The 26423-nt window shown below is 35.6% G+C and overlaps 1 pseudogene; it reads left to right on the top strand.

The window, feature by feature from the left end:
- The first annotated feature begins 1924 nt into the window (after nucleotides 1-1924).
- Nucleotides 1925-21228, top strand: LOC105738098 (annotated as a pseudogene).
- Nucleotides 21229-26423: the final 5195 nt, after the last annotated feature.

Here is a 26423-nt window from a genome sequence, read left to right as displayed (position 1 = left end):
TGAAATAATGGCAGTAGCAGCAACCTGTATGGAATTGGAGACCATTATTCTAGTGAAGTAACTCAGGAATGGAAAACTAAACACTGTATGTTCTCACTCATAAGTGGAAGCTAAGCTACGAGGATGCAAAAGCATAAGAATGTTACAATGAACTCTGGGGATTCGGGGGAAGGGTGGGAGGGGAGTGAAGGATAAAAGACTACTTATTGGGTACAGTGCACTCTGCTCAGGTGATGGATGCATCAAAATCTCAGAAATCACCACTAAAGAACTTATCCATGTAAACAAACACCACCTGTCCCACAAAAACCTATTGAAACAAAAAAGAAAAATTTTAAAAAGCAATTAAGAAAAAAGTGGACAAAAGCCATGAATAGACAATCCTCAAAAGAAGATATGCAAATGGCCAAAAAACACAAGAAAAAATGCTCATCATTAGTAATGATCAGGGAAATGCAAATCAAAACCACAATGGGATACCACATTACTCCTGCAAGAATGCCCATAATCAAAAAATAGAAAAATAATAGATGTTGTTGGGAATGTGGTGGAAAGGGAATGTTTTATGCTGCCGGATAGAACGTAAATTAGTACAACTTCTACGAAAAACAGTATGGATATTTCTTAAAGAGGTAAAAGTAGTTCTACTGTTCAATCTAGAAATCCCACTACTGGGTATCTACCCAAAGGAAAAGAAGTCATTATACGCAGAAGATATTTGTACATGTGTGTCTACAGCAGCACAGTTCATCATCGTAACAACGTGGAACCAAACTGCCCATAAACTAATATGTAGATAAAATGTGGTATATATACACCATGGAATACTACTCAGCCATAAAAAGGAACAAAATCATGTATCTTGCAGCAACTTGGATGGAGTTGAAAGCTGTTATTCTAGATGAAGTAACAGGAGTGAAAATCTAAAACTGTATGTTCTCACTTTTAAATTGGAGCTAAGCTATCAGAACACAAAGGCGTAAGAATGATATAATGGACTTTAGAGACCCAGAAGGAGGAGGGTAGGAGTGGGACTATGAAAAACTACTACCTGTTAGGTACAATGTACACTTCTCGGTGATGGGTTCACTAAAATCTCAGAATTCACCACCCCATAATTCATTCATGCGATGACAAAAAATCACTTGTACCCCAAAAGCTATTAAAATACAAATATTTTAAAATTTTAAAAATAAGTTATTTCAAGGTCCAGCAAGATTTAAGGCAAGAATTAACATTTAGTTAGATTGGATCCTCCTATTTATTATTATTTCTATTCATAATATATTCATAACATTATTCCTGTTTTATAAAAAACAGAATGATGTATTGATAAATAAGCTAATGTATATAACCTGCCCATAGTCACACAGCTAATGAATTTTTGAAACAGTATTTAAACTTTGATTTGTCTGATTTCAAGACCACTTTCTTCATACTGTTGCACACACTCTCACCTTAACACTGGCAATAGCTCAGGAAGGTAAAAAGTAAAACAATAATATGAATAACTAACATCTTGAAAGCTGTGTGCCAGGTAGTGAACTAAGCACTTCCCATGTATTATTTCAACTTAACTAATTTTAAAGTTTTAGAAACCAAGATCCGGAGGGCTTAAGTAATATGTTCAAGGTCTCATAGTAAGTGAGCAACCAGGATTTGAACTTAGGCTGTGTGATTCCAGAGTCTACTTTTTAAAGCTTTATGACATATTCAAACAGAAGAGTATCATAAATATGTTAGCTCGATTTTGGTAGGCAAAGTCAGGATGCTCCTAGACCTTCATTCAACTAGGATGTAAATGCCCAATTAGGAAGTTGTGTTCATACTTTAAATTTATTGTATTGGTTTTGCTCTTAACACTCCATGAGAAGATACTCCAATACCCAGCAAAGGGGAGTAGAGAGGGTTTTGTTCATGGATAATGCCATTTGGCAAAGGGATATCTCCTGCAGCATCCAGTGCCTGTTTTGAAGGGGCAACATCTGGCTCAGAGCCCAAGGTAATATTCTGACTCAATTATGTAAATTTATGCCACACGGCCCTAGATTAACTCACCAACATCATCTGAACTGGTTCATTTTCTGTAGTATTCCCTAGCATGGCCTTTGTTGTCTCACAGAGCTCCTACATAACTAACCAACTCCATACTTTTTCCTCTCTTTGATTCTTAAAGGGAAAAAACCCACAGCAGTAAGTTGCATATATTTGTTCCCAAGCTTGTGATATGTCTGAAGGATTTCAAGTACTGTTCAGTTCTCTAGAAATCCAATTCACATACATAAAAATAAGATACAAAAGATCAGATCCCTTGATATATTAATCGAGTAGTGACTTTACCTGTAATTGCGCTTGCTGTAGAAAGGTCAGGGTTTGAAATGGTACAATAGATTGACCACTCCTCCACTCATACACTACTCATTTATAAGGTTTGTGTCAGAGACGAAAAAAAGGCTGGATAGCTGTGTTCTCAGTGTCCTGTGTTCCATCTGACCTTGCCACTAAGGAATTATTCCTCAGGGAATATACCCTCACATCTGAGGCATGTCTAAATCAGGCATGAGGTGATGAGGCAAAGCCCCTGCTGTGGTCAATAGCTCTCTACATGCAGGAGTGGATAAACTATGGCTTTTGGGACAAAACCAGCCTGCTGTTTGTTTTTGTAACTAACATCTTATTGCAACACAGCCACACCTATCACCTTATATATTAACTGTAGCTGCTTTTCCATTGCAACAGCAGAATTTAGTAGCTTAACTAAGAATGCATATCCTGAAAAATTGAACATGTTTACTATCTGGCTATTTACAAAAAAAAATGTCAATTCCTGGTCTACAGCAATAACTTTCTTGGAGTCTACAAATGAACACACATTAACCAATATAAACAAATGTTCATCAGGTGCCTTCTGTTCCCCTCCACCCTCCTGTTGCTCTCTCTCCATCTTCACTGAAGCACCCAAAAAGAAGATGCCCCATAAAATGTAATGTGGAGTTTTTATCTATAACCATCTGGTTTTTGACAAACCTGACAAAAACAAGCAATGGGGAAAGGATTCTCTATTTAATAAAGGGTGTTGGGAAAACTGGCTAGATATATACAGAAAACTGAAACTAGACCCCTCCCTTGCACCTTATACAAAAATTAACTCAAGATGGATTAAAGGCTTAAATGTAAGACCTAAAACCATAAAAACCCCAGAAGAAAACCTAGCCAATACCATTCAGGATATAGGCATGGGCAAAGACTTCATGACCAAAACACCAAAAGTAATGGCAACAAAAGCCAAAATTGACAAATGGGATCTAATTAAACTAAAGAGCTTCTGCACAGCAAAAGAAACTATCAGAGTGAACATGCAACCTACAGAATGGGAGAAAATTTTTGCAATCTATCCACCTGACAAAGGGCTAAAACCCAGAATCTACAAAGGACCTAAACAAATTTACAAGAAAAAAAAAAACCCCATCAAAAAGTGGGTGAAGGATATAAACAGACACTTCTCAAAAGAAGACATTTATGCAGCCAAAAAACGTATGACAAAAAGCTCATCATCACTGGTCATTAAAGAAATGCAAATCAAAACCACAGTGAGATACCATCTCATGCCAGTTAGAATGGCAATCATTAAAAAGTCAGGAAACAACAGATGCTGGAGAGGATACAGAGAAATAGAAACACTTTTACACTGTTGGTGGGAGTGTAAATTAGTTCAACCATTGGTGAAGGCAGTGTGGTGATTCCTCAAGGATCTAGAACCAGAACTACCATTTGACCCAGCCATCCCATTACTGGGTATATACCCAAAGGATGATAAATCATTCTACTATAAATATACATGCACACGTATGTTTATTGTGGCACTATTCACAATAGCAAAGACTTGGAGCCAAACCAAATGCCCATGAATGATAGACTGGATAAAGAAAATGTGGCACATATACACCATGGAATACTATGCAGCCATAAAAAAGGATGAGTTCATGTCCTTTGCAGGGACATGGATGAAGCTGGAAACCATCATTCTCAGCAAACTAATACAAGAACAGAAAACCAAACACCACATGTTCTCACTCAAAAGTGGGAGCTGAACAATGAGAGCACATGGACACAGGGAGGGGAACATCATACACATGGGCCTGTTCAGGAGTGGGGGGCTATGGGAGAGATAGCATTAGGAGAAATACCTAATGTAGGTGACGGATTGATGGGTGCAGCAAACCACCATGGCACGTGTATACCTCTGAACAAACCTGCACATGTACCCCAGAACTTAAAGTATAATTAAAAAAATTGTAATGTGGAGTTTTTAAGGGAACATGTGATCTCAGTAAGTGGAAGAAAGAATGAAATGCTAGAAAAACTTCAGAATATTGAGCACTTAGTACGGCTGAATTGAAAGGAGGAAAAACTTAGGAGGTTTCAAGTAGCATAAGGGCACTTTAGGATATTGGGAGAGAGGATTATTTGGAGCATGACAGGCTTCTAGTACCTATTTTAAAGTTTTACTAGAAACTTCATGACTCATACACAGCATATATGAAGTTAAAAAAACCTCTTATTTGGACCATGTATTTCTTCATGCATGCATTCATTTATTCAATATAGTTTTGAGCCAGGCACTAGGTTAGGTGCTGAGAATACAACAGTGAATAATCAGTGTCGTTACTGTTTTAGTGCTGGCTACAGATTAGTAGGAAAAACAGGAAATAGAAGAATAGTCACAAAACTATATAATTCTGACTAGCACCACCCAGGAAAATAAAGGATATTCTAAGAGTGTATAATAAGAAATACTGATCAAGATTGGGAGCTTAAGGGTGGGTTATCAGTAAAAAACAATATTGATTAAAAACATTTAAGCTAAGATCTGAAGGGCGGATAGCAGTTTATATGAATATCACTTTCTCCAATCCCTATTCTTGCTTGTTTAGAATAAGACTACTATAGGTAGGAATTTGGCATCTTCAAGGATCTGAAAGAAAACCAGATTTCTTAGGAAGAGTGAAAGAATCATCACATTAAGTATGTAAGTAGAATCCAAATCACATTGGATTTTGCAAGCTCTAGATTTTTATGCCAATGATACAACTTATAAGCAGTAGAGCATCATGGTTTTATTTATAGCTTTCTTCTATCACTCCAGAAAGAAGGTAGAGAATAGACTGAAAAGAATGAGAGGCCAGAGTTTATATAGGCAGGAGACTTAGGGGCTCTGGCAATGACTTCTGACTCTTCCCTTTCAATCATCTTTTCTTCTCCATATTCTGTACGCTTTTGCCTACATTTTCTTCTTCCTGGACTTCCTCCCTTCCTCTCTAAATTGTCCACTGGCTTCGGATTTCAGCTCTCAAGCTTATGCTATTAGTTTTACTGCTTAGCAAACAAATTGGCTCTGGAAGACTGGCCTGGAAATCTAAATATCACTTAAACTGTTGAAACATAAGTTGTATGCCAGGCTGTTTGTCTGCAAGAGTAAATACCTTCTGTTTGAAGGTTGGAGAACATTTGTACTACAGGTCTTGGCTCAGCAGGTGCCCAATACTAGGTTATTGACAGGCAATGGACTCTGCCTTGCCATACAAATGGAAAAATAACAGATAGGTTCAAGTCAAGGACAAAAGATAAAGGCTGTGTGTGTGTACACCCCTTAGGCCTCCTCCTTCTTTCGACTGAATTATAACACTCAATCTCTTGTCCATCATTTAATACCCACACCCTGGGCTTTCTGAATTTATCCTCTCTTATTCTCCTTTTCTCCCTTTCTTATCTGTTGTTTGTTTCATAGCATTTCTCTTCTTAAGGAACAAGATGCTTTATCACTAGCTAAATAATTTTGTTTTCAGCAAGCAGATGGAAAAGGAATCTGTTGGTACCAGGGTACTTCCAAGCTCACTACGTATGGAACTACCTACTTGGACTATATGAAAGCCTGACCTGTGCAAACGTTTACAATTACAGACTGAAACACCACAGCCTACTATGATTGTATTAAAGTAGCCCATAGACCCCATATGTTATTGCTGCCCTTCACCAAAAGTGTAGCCTAGCTCTTGTGTCACAGTAACCATATCTTGAATGGTTGTGATGGAAATTTCCATTTAACAAAGCTTTCTAAGATTTTAGTGATGCCCTACTTGTTTTGAGAAATATACATCTATAACACTTTCTTTTCCTTCCACCTGGGAACCAAGAAATAGGGTAACAGTGAACATTCTGTTAGGTCTAGGCCCTCCACATTTCTGTCCTGTTGTTTCTTACTTTACAAGATGTCTTTCCTCTTCTCTGCTTTGATGCTTGATGGTAAGTCCCATGGCCACAATGAGAAGGAAAATGAGTATACAACCACAAAACAACCTCTGCATTTTCCTGGAGCTTCTGAGGGATTTACAGTTGAGGTACTCAATTTGCAGGTGAGATATCCAGGTGCCTCTTAATGCAGCAGGTCCCCCGGTTGCTCTGGGTAATTTGATATTTCTCTGTTCTTGCTCTACTTGTGTTCTGATCTAGCCTGAACCTGGAGCTGTTGCTGATTCTACCTCTAGGTCCATGGCACTTCCATCACTCCTTTTGGCAATGAAGTCTACACTACTCTTTTGTCTGAACTTGCTTCTAAATTTTGGCCTTATTCCAGCTTGTTCCTCCCCTACCAGCTTCCTTTTTGTGTTACATATCTTGAACAGTATCTGGCCTTTTTACTGTTCCACAGATACAGTTTCTTCTATTGAAGATTAGTGTCTTCTTAAAGAGTAAGGCAGCATGTCATAGCCACACACTCCTAGGTAATGATGCTGGTCCATAGAAAGATTAATGCCTAACATATGGGGTTTTATATATGAAATAAGCCAACCAAGTGAAAGTGTCAAGTAAGAAAACAGAGGGAAACAAATATTTTTCATCCCTTACTTTGGGAGCTGCTATGGGATTTCCATATATGATGTAATTTAAATCTCATGAGAACATTATTAGAAAGCTACAATTAGCCCCATTTTAATGATAAAGACATGAGGTTAACAGAATCTAGAGGTAGCTCATCCAAGGTCCCAAGGCTATAAATGTGTCTGATACAATGTTCCAGCTCTTAACCATTACACTGTACTGTTTCTATGCCTATTAAAAATAAGAAGATGAAGAAATACTTGAAAAGGTAAAACCAGCCACTTTTACTTAAGAGAATCATGTAATTACAAGTGTTCAAAAGAGGCAATTTCGAACACTTGGCCCTCTGTATATGGTGTGCTGGCTATGGATTATCAAACAACTGGTTAGATAAGGCAAGAGTAAGACTTCCTCTCAACAACTAAGATTCTACGATGCTGTATTTGGTAATGGTGATGTTTCACACGACAAATATTTATCCCTTTGCTGGACTGAGTAAGGGCACAAGCTAAATGGAGTTATAAATAATCAGCTTTATCTGTTGTAAGTCTAGATTTAAAAACTAGATTTGTTTCTATAGCTAAAATTTGGCCTCCTACTCCCTCATTACAAACCAGTTTTTGAGATAACTGGCTTCTAGTAAAAGGTAGACATCCTTTATTGGTTCAGGTGAATAAATTAGAAAAATGACAAAATAGTAGCTGGGCTTGCAGGAGGAAGCCACCAGGACTGACAGTCCAAGACAGAAAAAAGAAGAGAGAGAGACCAAAGAGCTTTAGACAAGCTTGCCTTGTTTTTTCTACACATTTATTTTGTTTTTTGGATAAAACACAATCCTTGAGAGTGTAGGAATGGAGAGATAAACTGGAAATATTCTCCCCTAGACGCCTCTCCGTAACTCCCTTCCTCAATCAAAGAGAAACAAAATCCCCTTTGTATGAACTCATAGACACAAGAAAGATGAAAAAGAGTCCTCCTTCTAGGTGATTATAAAGATGTACTTTGTTGATGAGGCAGCAGAGTAGAAGTTAAACTTATATCTCTAGTTAAATTGTTAGGGCTTGAATCCTGGCCTTGATAATTACTCTGTAACACTGAGCAAGTCATTTAATCTCTCTGTGTGTCAATTTGCTTAAACACAAAATGATAATTACAGGAAGGGATTTGGGAACATGATGACAACAGCAGCACAGGTTTTGAATCTCTAAATTCTCAGAAATAAACATAACAGCTAGATATCAAATTTAAAACTCATGCGTAACACTTGCAACAAAGTAGGTAACAAGATATTACCACAATCCCAAAATACAAGCATATGAGCATGATTGATACCAACATGGTAAGAACAGCATGATATCAAGAATTGTGCAGAATAAAGCAAAAGGAAACAACAGGGCATTTGATTAACCTAAGAACACATAGAAAAAAAAATGTTCACTAGAAATAGAGCTGACTTGAACTGAGAATAGCAGCTGAAACCGGTTGGGAATAGAAGAAAGTAGATAAAGACATGATATAGATGATGTTAAGTAAAAATGATGTCGCCCTGAATTGGAATTGAAAGTATACATATGAACTCATGAGGTATTATCTCTGTCTAGCTACATATCTAACTATCTCCTCCAGCTCTATCCATGGAAAACACTAGAAACATTAAACAAGAAGCAATAAGCACTCTAACATTCACATTGTGGACTTGAAACACCATGTTCCATCAAAAGAAAAGCATTTTAAATAATTGGCTGATTCCAGGTCAGGCACATATTATCATATAAAATAGTGAGTATGCTACCAAGAACTATTAGGGTCGTGTTAAAAGAACTCATAGACTAATTTGAAGCGAAATTTATTAAACAAGTATGAGAAAGTGAGACTCAAAAAGGATTACAGTAGGGGCATTATGACAGCAAAATGTCATTATTGGCAACTCCAAGCTCTTGTTCCCCCACAGAAAAATGTTTTTTAAAACTTTAAAAAGTAGAATTTATCAGATCTAACCTTGTCAGAACTCTGGAAACAGTCAAAGATTTAGAACAACTAAGAAAACAGTGAATCAAGAAAAGGGCAATTTCATAACACAAAACTTTGTGGCATTTTTAGTAGCCCTTGGCATGCTCTCTCTAGTATGGTAATAATCTTGAAGAAGGAAGCCTGCATTCCCAGTGTGCGAGACTGATTTCAGGATGTAAAGGGAGCAGAACAGACTTCATTCACAAGTTATTGCATATGCCTGTTCTAACCTTCCTGGAGAATACTTGAGGAATAGACACAAGATAATCATACCTGTTTCCCTTAACTTAGAGGTCAGGCTGAAAAAATGACAGGCTTTGCAAAAACATTCTGCAAGCTGGAATATCCAGGAGAAATCTGGAGCTAAATATTATGGAAAAAACATACAATAGTCTACCTAAGTATATTCCACCCAAAAGAGGAGAGACTTTTGGGGAATCAGTACATTTAAAAGGACCCATATAATCAGAAGAATCAGTATCATTAAAAAGACCATATTGCCCCCCAAAAATCTATAGATTCAATGTGATTGCTATCAAAATAGCAACAACATTTTTCAAAGAATTAGGAAAACAATTCTGAAATTTATATGGAATCAAAAAAGAGCTCGAATAGCCAAAACAATCCTAAGCAAAAGGAACAAAGCTGAAGGCATCGCATTACCTGACTTCAAATTATACCATAAGGCTATAGTAACCAAAATGATGTGGCACTGACATAAAAATGGACACATAAATCTATGGAACAGAATAGACAACCCAGAAATAAAGCCACATACCTACAGCTAACTGATATTTGACAAAGTCTACAAAAACATACACTGAGGAAAAGACACCCCATTCAACAAATGATGCCAGGAAAATTGGATTGACACATTCAGAAAAATGAAATTGAGCCCCCTATCTTTTACCATATACAAAAATGAACTCAAGGTGGATTAAAGACTTAAATATAATATCTGGAACCATAAAAATATTAGAAGAAAACCTAGGTAATACTCTTCTGGACATTAACTTTGGCAAAAATTCATGATTAAGACTTCAAAAGCAAATGGAACAAAACAAAAATAGGCAAATGTGACTTAATTAAACTAAAAAGCTTCTGCACAGCAAAGGAAATCATCAACAGAGTGAACAGACAAGCTGCAGAATTAGAGAAAATATTTACAAACCATGCACCCGTGAAAGCACTAATACCCAGAATCTACAGGGAACTCAAAATATCTCAACAACAACAACAAAAACATCCAAGTAACCCCATTAAAAAGTGGGCAAAGGACATGAACAGACATTTTTCATAAGAAGAAATACAAATGGCCAAGAAGCATATGAAATAGTGCTCAACATCACTATTCATCAGAGAAGTGTAAATTAAAACCACAATGAAATACCACCTTCTACCATTCAGAACGACTATTATTGAAAACCCAAAAAATAACAGATGTTGGTGAGGATACAGAGGAAAGGGAACCTTTATACTCCACTGTTGGGAATGTAAATTAGTATAAACTCTATGGAAAACAGTATGGAAATTTCTCAAAGAACTAAAAATTGAACTACCATTTGATCTCACTACTAAAAAGACCCACTTCTCTTCATCTTTGTAGATTTGCTTTGTACAGAAGCACTCCTTCCAAACAGTAATCCCACTACTGGATATCTACTCAAAAGAAAAAAAATCATTATATATTAAATATATGCACCATTGTATGTTTATTGCAGCACTATTCATGATAGTAAAAATATAGAACCGATCTAAGTGATCATTAATTAATGATTGTATAAAGAAAATGTGATATGTATATATAATGAAATACTACTCAATCATAAAAAAGAGTGGTATGTCTTTTGCAGCAACATGGATGGAACTAAAGGTCATTATTTTACGTGAAATAACTCAGGAACAGAAAGGCAAATACTGCATGTTCTCATTTATGAGTGGGAGCTAAATAATGTGTATACACATGTATAGAAAGTGGAATAATAGACATGGGAGACTTGGAAGAGTGGGAGGATGGGAAGAAAATGAGGGTTGATAAGTTACTTAATGGATACAATGTACACTAGTTGGATAATGGTTACAGTAAAAGCCCAGACTTCACCACTAGGGAATATATCCATGTAACTAAACCACTCTTGTCTCCACTAAATCTATAAAGAAAAATTTTAAATTAAAAAACATATATATATAAAAGACCCATATATACAGGGAAATTTAGAAAGCCACATGCATGCTGAGAAAAGACCTGAGATGATGCTATGCTACCAACTAAGACTGATCCTTAAGGCCAGTTCAATCATGTTTAAATATGGAAGGAGTGCTTTTGTATAAAGCAAATCTACAAAGACTAACAGAAATGAGTCTTTTTAGTCTGTTTCTTGTTCTTTGGATCTTTTTAGCTCTTGGAATTCAAGGAACTATCTGTCAAATATTAAGGAAACACATACATAAGGAAGTTACTTACACACAGCAATGAATATAGAATTTACAAAATAGGAAAGTCACTAAACAAAAAGACTACTAGCCTTCCACAACAACAACAAAACAAAACAGTAAACCCTGGGGAAGGGGGATAATCTGATTTCCAGAGTTACCACATTATAATATTCAAATGTTCAGTGTTTAACCCCCACCCCTCCCCAAAAAAAAACCAAAGGTATACAAACAGCGAAGTATGGCCTATTTAAAGAAATAAAATAAGAAACTATACCTGAGGAAGTCTAGACATTGAACTTACTAGAACATTGCTTTAAAACAACCATCTTAAATATATTCAAAGAGTTAAAGGAAACATAGGCAAAGAACTAAAGAAAATAGGGGAAACAATATATAAACAAAGTGAAAATATAATAAAGGGATAGAAATTATGAAAAAAAACAAATTCTGGAGCTGAATATTGTAAAAACTAAAATAAAAATTTCATGAGAGTGGTTCAACAGCAAACTGGAGCAGACAGAAGAAAGAATAAGTGAACTTGAAGATAGTACAATTCAAATTATTGACTCCAAGGAGAAAGATAAAAGAACAAAGTAATGTGAACCAAGCTTAAAGAGTCCTGTGGAACACCATCGAGTGGGGTAACATATACAGTTTAGAAGTTCCAACAGGAGAAGAGAGAAAGACAGGAAGAAATAATATTATGAATAAATAGCAGCTAAATACTTCCCAAATTTCATGAAAGATATGAATCTATAAAGCTAAGGTAAATAAACTTCAAGTAGCATGAACTCAAAGAGACCCACATTACCATATTATAATCAAACTGGTGGAAGACAGAGATAAACAGAGAATCATAAATACAGCAGGAGAGAAGTGAAACATCACATACAAGTGATTACCAACATGATAAGCACCATATTTCTCGTGTAAAACTGTGGAAGCCCCAAAAAACAACCATCAACCAAGAATTCTACAACTGTCAAAACTATCCTTCAAAAACAAAAGAGAAATGAAGACTTTCCCTGATTTTAAAAGCTTGAAGTAACTTCATACCACTAGAAAGACTCTAAAGGGATTCCTTCATCAGAATACACTACAACTCAACAACAACAACGACAATTCTCTGTTTAAAAATGGGCAAATTATTTGAATAGACATTTCTCCAAAGAAGATATTCGACTGGCCAATAAGGACATGAAAAGATGCCCAAGAACACTAATTATTAATAAAATGCAAATCAAAACCAAAATGTAATACAAGTTCATACCCATTAGAGTGGTTATTACCCAAAACAAAACAGAAAAAGACAAATATTGACAGGATGTGGAAAAACTGAAACTCTTGTTGGTGGGAATGTGCAATTGTGCAGCTACTCTGGGAAACATTATGGTGGTTCCTCAAAAAATTAAGCATAGAATTATCTTATGATCCAGTGACTCTACATTTAGGTATATATACAAAAGATTTAAAAGCAGGAACTTGAACAAATATTCATACACCAATGTTCATAGCAGCATTATTCACAATAGCCAAAATCTGGAAACAGCCTGAATGTCTATTGATGGATGAATAGATTTTTTAAATGTGATATATACACACAATATAATATTATTTTGTCTAAAAAATAAATTATAATATACACTACAATATGGGTAAACCTTCAACACATTATGTTAAATGAAATTAGGCAGGCACAAAAAGACAAATATTGTATAATTCCACTTACACGAGTTTCCTAGAATATTCAATTCACAGAGACACAAAGGAGAATAGTGGTTACCAGCAATTGTTGGTAGTGGGGAATAGAGAATTATTTAATGGGTACAGATTTTCAGTTTGGGGTAATGACAGTTCTGGAGATGGATAGTGGTGACAGTCACAAACAACAATGTGACTGTTCTGAATATCACCAAATTGTGTACTTGAAAACAGGTAAAATGGTAGATTTTATGTTATATGTATTCTACCAGAATAAAAATTTAAAGATAAATAGATACATAGACAGATAGATTGATAGATAATAGATAGATAGATAGATAGATAGATAGATAGATAGATAGATAACAGACAGCAAAAGATAAATAAGAGGGTATGATAGAAATGACACGTAAGCCAAGGGTCAGAAAGTTCAAGCTCACATTTGAGAACATTCAGGAAAGCACTTTAAAATGATGTATGTGTAACCAAGTTTATACCTTATTCTTTCCTACTTTCTTATTAAATTATCTATGAATATATAGCAAAAGTAAAAAAAAATTCATAATAATGAAAAAACACTGAAAATGAATATCAGAATTTGGAAGGAAGGTCTACTAAATAAAAGATCCAAGGAGTTGAACAAAGGTTAACAACCAGTGGCTGAAACATGGGTTTCTACTTGAAACAGCAGACTCAGGCTTAAAGTTGATAAGGTGCTTTGAGTCAGGCAATAGGCACTGAAACAAATATCCAAGGTCAGTTAGGATATTTATATCTAGTCCTCTACTACTCAAGTACCAATCTTGAGTAAGGCAAAATATGATGCACAGGTCACACACCTAGTACCTCTCCTTGGCGGTGTGGTTTCCACAACTATAATGATGTACATCAAATAAGAAATGCGAAGAGCACAGGTAGTAGTGAAGACTTGTAGATACAATTTTTCATTTTTATGTTTGTGTTCTTCCTATCCCAGTGTCAGAAAATAAGTGGTAGAAAATTGCACAGCCGCACAATGTAAATGTTTCTGTTACTTCAGAAGTTGAGTTAGGAAACAACCGCGCAAATCTTTCTCCCAGTTTAAAGTCCAAGGATAGAGATGCCGTGTTTTTTTTTCTTTCGTGTGCATCAGCTTGTTTATTTTCACTACTTTAAAAATGAGAAAATATTGTGAAATGGTTCTATGAAGTGGTATACCTATCTCTCAATCGTAATAACTGCTTCTGAGCCAGGTATTTGCTCTTTTAGAAGAGAGTTTAAGTTTTATTTATTGGTATTTATGATTCAGACTATCTGGCAGTCTTCTCCCGGTGGCCGCTAAGTAGGTCCAAGGAGAGAAAAGAGAAAACATTTACAAGGAGCCCATGGAAAAGTGCTAAAGACTCTCTACGCTTTGATTCTTCAGTACAATTTTAAGAAGAAACAGTCTTTTAGGCTCAAGCTTATGGCATCACAGAGAAAATATTTAATGAGCCAGGCATGGTGGCATGTACCTGTAGTTCTGGCTACTTAGGAAATTGAGGCAGAAGGATCACCTGAGCCCAGGAGTTTGAGGCTGTACTGTCCTATGATTGTGCTTGTGAATAGCCACTGCACTCCAGCCTGGACGACATACTGAGACCCTGTCTCTTTAAAATAATGTTTAAGTATAATAAAAAAACAGAGAAACAGAAAGATATAGGTAACAAAAACAATACAAGGAGATGCAAATGTACCAATGGTTAAAAAGAACAGAAATCCAAAAACACAAAAACTGACATGAATGTGTGATATGAAGAAAATCTATTATTGTGTCTTTACCCTGCATTCTTCAAAATTAAGAATGAGTATAAAACAAAACAAAGTATAAATCAGTAAATAAGCATGGAAAATGGAAATTGAAACTGTAAAGTTTAGGTGTCCTAAAGGGGGAACAAAACCATTTGAAATGAATAACTAAATATCAGAAGTGAAATTCTCTGGATCTAAGGAAACAATGCTTAAGAATAGGAAGAAAAATGTCAACTTTTGTTCTGGATAAATTAATAGAAAAATAGGTCTGTATGTAGACATAAACTAGTAAAATTTTGTATTTGAATATACATAAAACATCCTAATATATTCAAGCAAATAAAATTGGGTTAGTCTTCCAGATATACCAACCTGATTTTTACTCCTTTCTTAAAATAATGGCATAAGAAGATACACATTTTAACAAAAAAGTGTATTTTCAAACCATTACCTTTGACCATTCTATGTTGTTGCCCCAAAACAGAACACATTAACTAAAGTACGCACAAATCTGCTGTGGAAATTAGGCAAATACGCTTTATAGATGGCACAAATAACAAGAAATTTATCTTTGAAATAAGTAAATTTGGCCTTACCAAAAAATTGGAGCTTTCATCTACTCAAACCTTTGCCCTGAAAAAAACAGTGTGGGATCACAAGAATTATTCTGATCTTGGAAAAACCACTAATAACTCCAATAATAAGATGTGAGTTTTGGTATTTTATAAGTTGGAGAACATGTTGCTGGGACCTTTTTAGCCTCACACAACCTTATTAGAAACAGCTACACCAAGAACTTTAAGGACAAATATGGCCACAACAAATATAAATCATTTGCTATCTCCCTAGAATAGCTGTTTCTTGACATAGCAGATAACTTCCCTAACCTGTAGAACTGTTTTTATTTTCTGTTTTATTTGTTTGCTTTACGACCTTCTTTAACTTTATCCTCACTATTGTATTATGAAAGAATTCCAGTATTCAGAAAAAATTAAAGAATTTTGCAGTGCACAATTGTATATCTGCCTAAATTATACAATTACCATTTTACTATTATTTCTTTAATTTTCAAATTTAAGGTATACTTTAAACATAGTAAAATGTATCCTTTTTGGCATTTAGTTATGCCAGCTTTGTCAAACACCTTCAGTTATATAATACCCACCACAATCAAGAAATAGAACTTTATTTTATCCTTTAAATTCCCCCATATCCATTTGTATTCTGTCCCCATCCCCCACTCCCAGATCCTAGCAATCATTGGCCTGTTTTCTTTCTTGAGGGTTACCAAATTTAATAAAGAAAAATACATGTTTTTGAGAACACTTATACTATTTTAAATAATTTATCTGAAATTCAAATTTAACAGAGTATTCTATATTTTATTCAGCAGCCTTTCTGTACTTATCATTTTGGTGCCCTATTAAAAAAAATATGCGGCCAAACCAAAATACATTTATTCCTGTGTTTTCTTCCATAAGATTTATCGTTTTCTATTTTACTATTAGGGCTATAGTCCAGTTTTAATTTTGCATAAGGCATGAGATTTATGTTAAGGTTCCTTTTTTCTTTTTTTGAATGGAAATGTCTAATTGTTTCAGCATATTTTCTTTAAAATATTATTATTTCTCCATTTAATTGCCTTTGCACCTTTGTCAGAAATCAAATGGTCATATCTCTGTGGGTCTAATGCTGATCTCTCTGTTCTGTTCCCTTTATCCTTTTTTTTTAATCAATGCTGCACTGTTTTGATTACTTCAGCTTTAGAGAAAGTTTTGAAATTATGTATTGTTCAAAATGTTTTGGCTATTCTAGTACATTTGCCTTTTCATATGAATTGTAGGGTTAGTATTTTTTAAATTTTTGAACAGAGATCCTGTAGGGATTTTGATTGACATTAATTTGACTCTATAGATTTATTTGGAGGAGAGTTTACATCTTCATCACAATTAGTGTTTGAGTTAATGAATAAAGTATATCTCCTCATTTATTGGGTCTTTAGAATCATTTTTAATATATCAGCAATAGCATATATAACTAAAATTAGATATATTACCAACTATACAAAATAAAATAATTATTAGAGAATAATATGAACAATTGTACACCAAAAATTAGGTAGACTAGATGAAATAGAAAACTTAGAAATGAAGAACTTACCTAAACTGACTCAATAAAAAGCAGAAAAACTCAACAGGTCTTTAACAATATATATATTGAATCAGTAATTAAAAACCTATGAAAAATTTAAAAAACAAATAACACAAATTCTTCTCAAACTCTTGCAAAATATACAGCAGAAACCACTTCCTGACTCATTATATGAGGTTAGCCTTGCCTTGATTCCAAAGCCAGAAAAAGATATCAGAACAAAATAAATTTACAGACAAATATTTCTTATGAAGTTAAATGCAAAAATTCTCAAGAAAATACTAACAAACGGATTCCAACAGCATATTTAAAGGATTATACACCACTACCAAATGGGATTTAACCCAGGAATACAAGGGTAGTTCAACATAAGTAAATCAATCAATGTAATATACTACATTAGTAGAACAAAAGAAAAACAACACGTGATCTTCTCCTTGGTGCACAAAAGGCATTTGATGCAATCCAATATACTATGAAGACAAAAGCACACATAAACTAGGATGTGGGTAGTGATGACGGTTATGCAACATTGTGAATATAATTAATGCCACTGAATTGAATTGTACACATAAAATGATTAAAATTACATAACTTAAGAAGTCACAACTGAAAATTTGAAACAAACATTATAATGAATTAAAACGATTAAATACGTTAAATCCATGAGTATATATTTATATTCAAAGATAAGTGACTTGTTCAACTTTGGAGCTTCACCCTTATTTTATGTTGAAATAGGTAAATAAAGGAAAAGATGAAGCATTTATCCTGCCACTTCTATATGAATTTTACCCCTCCATAATGAATTAGGAGATGAAGTGATGCATCTATTTATAAGTAAACAAATGATAACAGAATTAGAACTTTTGCCATTTTCAATCGTAATGAATTACTCAGTCTAGACAGTCCGCATTACTAGCTGCAACATCACAAATAGAGAAGCAAATATCATGTTCTTTATGATGAAAAAATACACCACCACCTACAGCTTTACTAAAAAGATCAAAACTGAGTCTAACCTGAGGTAGACTTCAGGTCCAGCCTCCAATTTGCAGAAAAGACTAAAGACAGAAAAATGTGCTTAATTACATCACGAGTATACAGTATATTCTTCAGATTCTCCACCAAATAAGTTTTAATAAGAGCAAAGGTTTAGAGGAAAAACATATTGATTAAATAAAATTTATAAAAATGTTTCATAAAAATTGATAACTCTAAATATAAGGAGGCTGCTACTATAAAAGTAAGATAGGTGTTATTTTAGAGGGAGAGGGGAGAAGTTTTCGAATGGACAGCAAAATTGGAAGGATTTATGGGGTTGGTGATATGATTCTGTTTCCTAACGGGTTGGGTACACAGGAGTTTGACTTATAATAAGTCACTATGCTATATATGCCTTCAGTGCATTTTCATAATTCATTACATTTTGCAATAACATATTACAAATAAATTATTTACAGAGAGAAATGTATTCACAACATTTTTGAAGTGGCAATATTAATGGTACTACCTCAAGGGAGGAAGCTGTAAGAGTTAAATGAGAGCATATGTAAAGCACTTTGATATGACTGGCATGTTTAGAATTCTGTTATTATTATGGCACATCTTATTTATTATTCCAAAACTAATAGTTAAGTCTGTATATAGTTATATTACCAATTTAAACACATTTGCTACCTCATAATTAGCACAACCATAGAGGTAATATATTCATCCTTATATTAAACTATAAAATATATACTGTATATAAATATATACTGTATATACTGTATATGTACTGTATATAACATAACAGTACATATTGTGCCCATATTTGGCAAAATATGTACTGTTAAAGTACAGTCATGTACCACTTAATGATGGGGATATGTTCTGAGATATCTGTCCTCAGGCAATTTGGTTGCTGTGCAAACATCGTAGAGTATATTTTACAACCTAGATGGTATAGCCTACTCCACACCTAGACTATACAATATAGCCAGTTGCTCCTAGGCTAAAAAAGAGTACAACATGCTACTGTTCTGAATATGGTAGGCAATTATAACTCAATAGTAAGTGTTTGTGTATTTAAAAACATCTAAACATAGAAAAGGTACAGCAAAAATATGCGATAAAAGATTTTGAAAAGTACACCTGTAGAGAGCACTTACTGTATAATCTAGGTAAGTCGTTGAGTGGTTAGTGAATTTGTGACGGCCTACACTGTACACTTAGGCTACACTAAATCTATAAAATAATATTTTTCTTCCTTCGATCTTAGGTTAATTGTAACTTTTTTCCTTTATAAACATTTTTTTGAGACAAGGTTTTACTCTGTCATCCAGGCTGGAGTGCAGTAGTGTGATCATGGCTTACAGCAGCCTCTACTTCCCAGGTTCAAGTGATCCTCCCACCTCACCCACAGGAGTAGCTGGAACTACAGTCCCAAACCACCATGACCAGCTAATTTTTAATTTTTTTGTAGAGACAAGGTTTCACTATGTTTCCCAGGCTGGTCTCAAACTCCTGAACTCAAGCCATTCGCCTGCCTCAGCCTCCCAAAGTGCTGGGATAAGAGGTGTGAGCCACTGTGCCCAGCCTATACACTTTTTAACTCTTTTATATTAACAATTAACTAAAATACAAACACATTATACACCTGTATAAAATACTTTCTTTCATTAATTTTATTTTATAAGCTTTTTCTATTTTTAGTTTTTTTTTCAACTTCCTAAAAGTTTTGTTAAAAAGTAAGACATAAACACACATTAGCCAAGGCCTACACAGAGTCAGGATCATCAGTATTATTGTCTTCCACCTCCACATCTTGTCCCACTGGAAGGTCTTCAAGGGCCATAACACACATGGAGCTGTCATCTCCCGTGACAGCAATGTCTTCTTCTGGAATAACTCCTGAGGGACCTGCCTGAGGCTGTTTTACAGTTAACTTTTTGTTTTAAAATAAGTAGAAGGAGTACACTCTAAAATAATGTTTAAAATTATAGTAAATGCAGGCTGGGCACTGTGGCTCACGCCTGTAATCCCAGCACTTTAGGAGGCCAAGGCAGGCAGATCATTTGAGGTCAGGAGTTCGAGACTAGCCTAGGCAACGTGGAAAAACCCCATCTCTACCAAAAGTGCAAAAATTAGCTGGGCGTGGTATTTAATACCTGTAGTCCCAGCTACTCAGGAGGCTGAGGCAGGAGAATCATTTGAACCTGGGAGGTGAACAGGTTCAAACTTTTCAGTGAGCAGAGATTGAACCACTGCACTCTAGCCTGGGCGACAGAGCAAGACTGTCTGAAAAAAAAACGAAATATAGTAAATACATAAACCAGTAACATAATTATTTATCATCATTATCAAGTATGAATATTATGTACTATACATACTTGTATAATATGCGTCCTGTTTTTATACAACTGGCAGCATAGTAGGTTTGTTAACACCATCATCACCGCTTGTGAGTAATGCATTGTGCTACAACTTTAAGACAACTATGACTGACATCACTAGGCAATAAGAATTTTTAAGCCCCATCATAATCCTATGGGATCACTGTGATATATGCCATCTGTCATTGACTGACGCCTCATTATGCAGCACATGTCTGTATCTGTTTTGCGATAATAATGGTGAGTTAGGACCGCAATACAAGATGGCAGCCACCACGGGCTCAGAATGTTTATGAAAACCAAATATACAGCCTTAAAATAAAATATGGACCTAAATCATTCCCTTTTGTAAAATTTGTAACAAAATTTAATATGAATGGAGTCAATAGTTCTTTTTTTTTTAATTTCAATAGCTTTTCGCCAAACAGGTGATGTTTGGTTACATGAATAAGTTCTTTGGTGGTGATTTCTGAGATTTTGGTGCACCCATCACCTGAGCAGTGTACACTGTACCCAGTATGTAATCTTTTATCCCTCACCTCACTCCCACCCTTTCCTCGAAGTCCGCAAAGTCCATTGTATTATTCTTTTGCCTTTGATCCTCATAGTTTAGCTCCCACTTATGAGTGACAACATACGATATTTGATTTTCCATTCCTGAGTCACTTCACTTAGAATAATGGTCTCCAATTCCATCGAGGTTGCTGCAAATGCTATTATTTTGTTCTTTTCATAATTGAGTTATATATATGGAGTAGTGGACCCAAGCGCCATATCAATGCTATCAAAATGGCAAAATTCATGTTGTATTAAAGCTTTCCTGCAAGAGCTTTGGCACCTAATGATGTCTAAAGAAAATATGAAACTCCTTCAGCCAACTGAAGGTCAGTGTTACAGCACTTAATCAAAAATAAAAGAACACAGACCTTCCTCCTTCCCCCCACCATTCAATTAAGGAAGTCTTCATTTTCCACAGTAGTAAATTTTCTAGATACGTCTTGTAGACCTCAAAGTACTGGAAAGGGAATTCCTATTCAAAGGAAATTTACCTTAAGGTACTGTAAGTGACACTGAATTTTTGTCCATTTCAAATACGTAAGTTGTGCTATAACAAATCATCTTGTCAAGTGTTACCACTGTCCATGTACTTGAACTTCTGGAATGAATACAATATATTTAAGTTGTTCCCGTCATAACTAGCGGGACACATCTAACTCAACTGTGAAAATACATATTACACAATCACGTTGTTGCTAATTACATGGCCCGAGATCTCTGCCTTTTCTTGCTAGCCCTCACCCCTGCTTCTCACCTTCCCTGCAATAGCCCTCTAGCCTGGGGCCTTGTTAGATTAGATTAGATGTGAAGGTTTCAGGTCACAGCCTGTGGGACTAATGGTGGGTGTGTGGGGTGCTTTAGATGCATCCCTGCCTTCTTCCTTTAAGTCTTCAATGATGCCCCCTCCAAGCTATATGTCCTGTCCCTACATTCCTTCACTTCCACTCTTGGCCAAAGCACAGATTGTAACCCCTCTGATCCCCTCTGAGACCGGCCTTCAATGAGTAATTTAGTGCTTTCCCCATATCTTTTCTTCCCCACCTTTATGGAGAGGTGCTGCTTTTTTCTCTCTCTTCTTCAAGTTCCTTTTTGTACCATCACTACACAATGCTTTCCATGACACTTCCTTGCTTTGACCAGAAGCCATCAGGTAAGGTTGGAAAGACTCTCTGACTGCTCTGGTTATGTTTTGGAACTGCATTTATTCACTCTCCATCAGCCTAAGAAATGCATATTGAGTCCTCAGCTCTACCACCCTCTGCTGTCATCATCAGCTGATGGGTTTTTTTAGCTCAGGTTTTGATAAGGAATAACAGTCACCAAGTTTATTCAGAACTTTCAGCTGTCAGAGTCCTTGGTGGTTAAACCTGGAAAAAGGCCACATGAAGATATGTGTAAGCACACATGATCCCTCAGAATTATTTTCTTTTTCTGTAATTGCTTTTGCTTCTAAAAATTGGATAAGTATTAAACAGGACTTTCTTTTGGTCATCCTTGCAGTCCATTGTGGCCTAGTCTGGAATCTGACAACTGGAACAAAAAGAACTTTAAATTTGGCACATACTTTGGTTTCGGTGCTGTTGCTTCACGAGATCTTCAGCAGGGGGTTAACAAATAACTTGGTGTGCACAGCAGATCATTGTTGGTGGGCTTGACTTCCTGGCAAATTGTTGTATTTCTCCACTTTCTGTTTAGGACTACTAAATGCTGAAATATGGACGAGTACAGAAACAAAAGTAATTCATTGTGTAAAAAATAAATAGTGGTGACTTGGAAAATTCAATTTTAATTATAAAGCAAGTGACGCTGAGCAAGGTACTTTGCCATTTACAGACTGTGTAAAATTTTGTGTGCAAGACATAACTATTCTGTTAAGCCACTGAAATTTGGGGGACATATCGCAGAATTGTCTTAACTAAGACATGTGAGCAAGTTATTTAACATCTTTGTGTGTCAGTTTACCCCTATAAAATGGTTAATAATCCTTACCTCATAGGGCTATTTTAAAAATTAAAATAATCTGTTCAAGAGTATTGAACAATGCCTAGCACCTAAGGCTCTAACTGTTATTAATGACCTTCTGGCTGTTTTTGTCAGAATTGGCTCAAGGACTGGGCACTTCTAATACTATTATTGGTGGAAAATTCTCAGAACTGCAGCTGACTGGCATTGGGGCAGACAAAGACTGGCACACCTGGGTTTTGGTCACCTTATTATATTGTTTAATTTTTCTCTGTGGTGACCGCACATTCAAAAACACCTCAACCCTTTTCCTTTCCTGCTCTACTCCTTAATTATGTGTGCTGCTCAGTAATTTACGGGCTTTTCTTTTTTCCTATTAACCACAGGAGTCCTGTCATGTGCAGAGTAGATCCTTCTAGCAGCAATTCAGAAGTTAATAATTCCAATAATATTAACCTGTGAGAATGCACTGTTTGACTGAGCTGTGTGGCTGTTCCCTTAAATGTCACTTGCTGCTTGCAATATGCTGGGAAGGATGCTTTGTTATAACTTGGCCTGCTTTCTGTGCTTTCTTTGTAGTCCCGTAGGTGAAATAGGTCATACTCTCCGCGTAATTAATTATGGCTAAAATGAAGAATTGTATTTTTGTAGACTAAACTCCTAGAAAATGGAAATATGAGGACATTGTCCTCTCTGGATGAATTTGCTTATATTTAAAATTTTTTAAACCATGTATCCCTGAAAAAAATAAATTGAGTTTCACAGCTATGAACTGGAGAGTCATGTGGCTTTTCCATTTTGAAAACAAACAAAGGTTAAGAGGAGTGCCAAGAAGTAAATACTCCAAATTCTGTTACCATGCGGTTTCAAAGGGCATGACTAAGGTTCACCTTAACATCCATCTAGAGGAGGCTTTTGTATAGGTTAACGTTCCAGGGGTTCAAAATGTGACTTTCAAAATAGTCCCTGTCCTAGCTAGGCATGGTGGCATATGCCTGTAATCCCAGCTACTCGGGAGGCTGAGGTAGGAGGATTACTCAAGCTTAGGAGTTCAAGACCAGCCTGGGAAACATAGTAAGACCCCATCTCAACAACAAAAAAATAATAATAATTGGCCCTTCCTGTTGTAAATTGCAAGAAGCACAGGTAGCAGATATCAGAGGAGGGTTCTAATACAGTCTTCTCCTCCATTACTAGCTGTGTACTCTTGAACAGGCCACTCATAATTCTCAGTATAAAACAATTCCACAGACATGTATTGAACCCCAGCTGTGCCGGACATTATGTCAGGTGTTGTTAAAGTGACAAAGATAAATTAGACATGGTCCACTTCTTTCTTCTATTTCACAAGTAAGGAAATGGAAGCCATTGGACTACATGATTTCCAAATTCCTACTCAATCCAGAAAAGCTTTGGTTCAACCAAGCCCTGTGATTCATATACATTTCATTATTATACATTTCAAACAGTATTTTCAGGTTGCAGAAGTTTGGATGGGTTTTCTTATTTTTCCCAATGATCTGTCACTTCTGAAAGTCCAAGGGAAAGTCATCAGATACAGCTTTTTTTCAAAATTGGGCTGCTGTAGGCACCTTTCCTTCTCTACAGTATTTCAGCTGAAACATAGGATGAATGGCTTATTTCAGTCCCAAATCCAAAAGGCCATCTTTTGTCTTAATGAGGTCATTGTAGTTAAGGTGGTTCACTACCTTCTTAAAACCTATGAGACTTTACTAACAAGGACTGCTTGCTAAGGTGACAGTCAGTGATGTGCCGAGTGGAAGAATAGGTTAACCTGCTGTGAAATTCCTTAATTTAAGTGCTTCAATATGCAAAAAAAAAAAAAAAAGTATGCTACAGCAACCTCAACAGAAAAATAGAAGAGAGAACATTTTCCCATATACTCTGGACTCTGAGAGGAGTAAAAGGAGAGGCTAAAATAAGCAGGTTTTATGTTACTAAAGGAGAAAGTGAAGCTTGAGGTTTGGGAATACTTGATAAAAAGTCAAATAGTAATTGTGAAAGGCAAGAAGACACAAGGTCAGCTAATGGCTGGGTTCATCCATCCTCTCTCTATTGAGTAGGCCTCTTTTCCAGGGAAGATCCCAACTATATCCTAAATATCTCAAGAGCTGGTATCACAGTAACTGAAATATGAGGATGTTGATGATGATGATGTTTGCTCATCTCTTAAATGGAGAATCATAATAATGGTACCTATTTCATAGGATTGTTGTGAGGATAAAATGAGTTAATATGTGAAAGTGTTCTTGGAATACAATAGCAGTATACTTATTGTATACTGCAGAAAGAAAAAGAATGCCACCAGTTACAAACTGAAGTAGACTACTCTTTTCATGGTTTTATTCTGACAATGTTTGTCACACACATTTGCATATGCATATACCTGTGCAGACTTTACAGTATGGTTGAATTGATGAGAGTATAGATGCGCTTGAGTGTACATGGGTGGGCTTAATGTATATATGCATTTATGGGAGGGAATATATGTGTACTCAGTATCAGCATTATATTGTACTTGGAAATGATTAAATATTACATTGCATAGTTTTGTTTAATTTTCCTGGTTCATTAAAATTTTTTCAGTCTCTTTTCCTATACATACAGATGTCGTCTATTTGACCGTTTCCACTCCTCTTTCTAATGCCCTTCCCAATATGCTAATATTCTTATCCTTTTGTATAACACTAAAGCATTTGCCGTGAAAGAGACTGCCTGTCCTATTTTCCATGGACTAAATTTTAAAAAACTTCTGAAAGTAGCTGGCTTCCTGGTTGATCATTCTCACTAGCACAATGTCCTGAAGACCTCTTTCTACTGTGCTGGACTGATGCATAGAAAATACAGACTTTTAATACCTCTTCCTGCCTGCTAATGTAGTTATTTACCAGACTTGAAGATACTTTCTCTGTTTATCAGGATGTCAAATGGGGTCCAGACAGAAATCTAATAAGCATTTCCACTGTCTTGGAATTTATACATGACAATGAAACTCTAAGTCCAAATGAAAATTGGGTCATCCATAATAATTATGTGTAAGTTAGTTTCCCCCGACCCCATCAGTACAAAGATAACATGTCAAAGTTCCGCCAACCCAAGGAAACATCAGATTATTTTAGGCGACTTAAAACAAGGATAGAAATTTTCTTTTTACCTTGGCCATTACTGACTTATTTAATCTGTATGGGTTTTTTTTTCTAAATAATGTAGCTACATTGTAACAGAGGGCTTCAATGTTTTTGCTTGTTTTGTTTGTTCTTAAGCCCTTCAAGATTCATGGGACCATGATGAACTGTTAGAGTTTCTTACCTCTCCCTCAAGTAATACCACTTAGGATTAGATACATCTAGGTGGAATAACAGTAGTAAAATTTAGTGATAAAATGCCAAAAGTGAGTTTTAGGCATCTCAAGTTATTGTTTCATTAACATAAAGTCCTGTCATTCAAAGAAAAATACATCCTTGTGTACAAAATGTCAAGATTAGCCTAGACTAGAGACACTATGTATAGTTTTAGCATTCATATTGATATACATATATAATACATAAATATTTATAT

This window comes from Nomascus leucogenys, chromosome X (assembly GCF_006542625.1).
Source record: "Nomascus leucogenys isolate Asia chromosome X, Asia_NLE_v1, whole genome shotgun sequence".
NCBI classification, from domain to species: Eukaryota; Metazoa; Chordata; class Mammalia; order Primates; family Hylobatidae; genus Nomascus; species Nomascus leucogenys.
The sequence above is the reverse complement of the archived record's forward strand: the minus strand, read 5'-3'. Positions and strand labels throughout refer to the sequence as shown.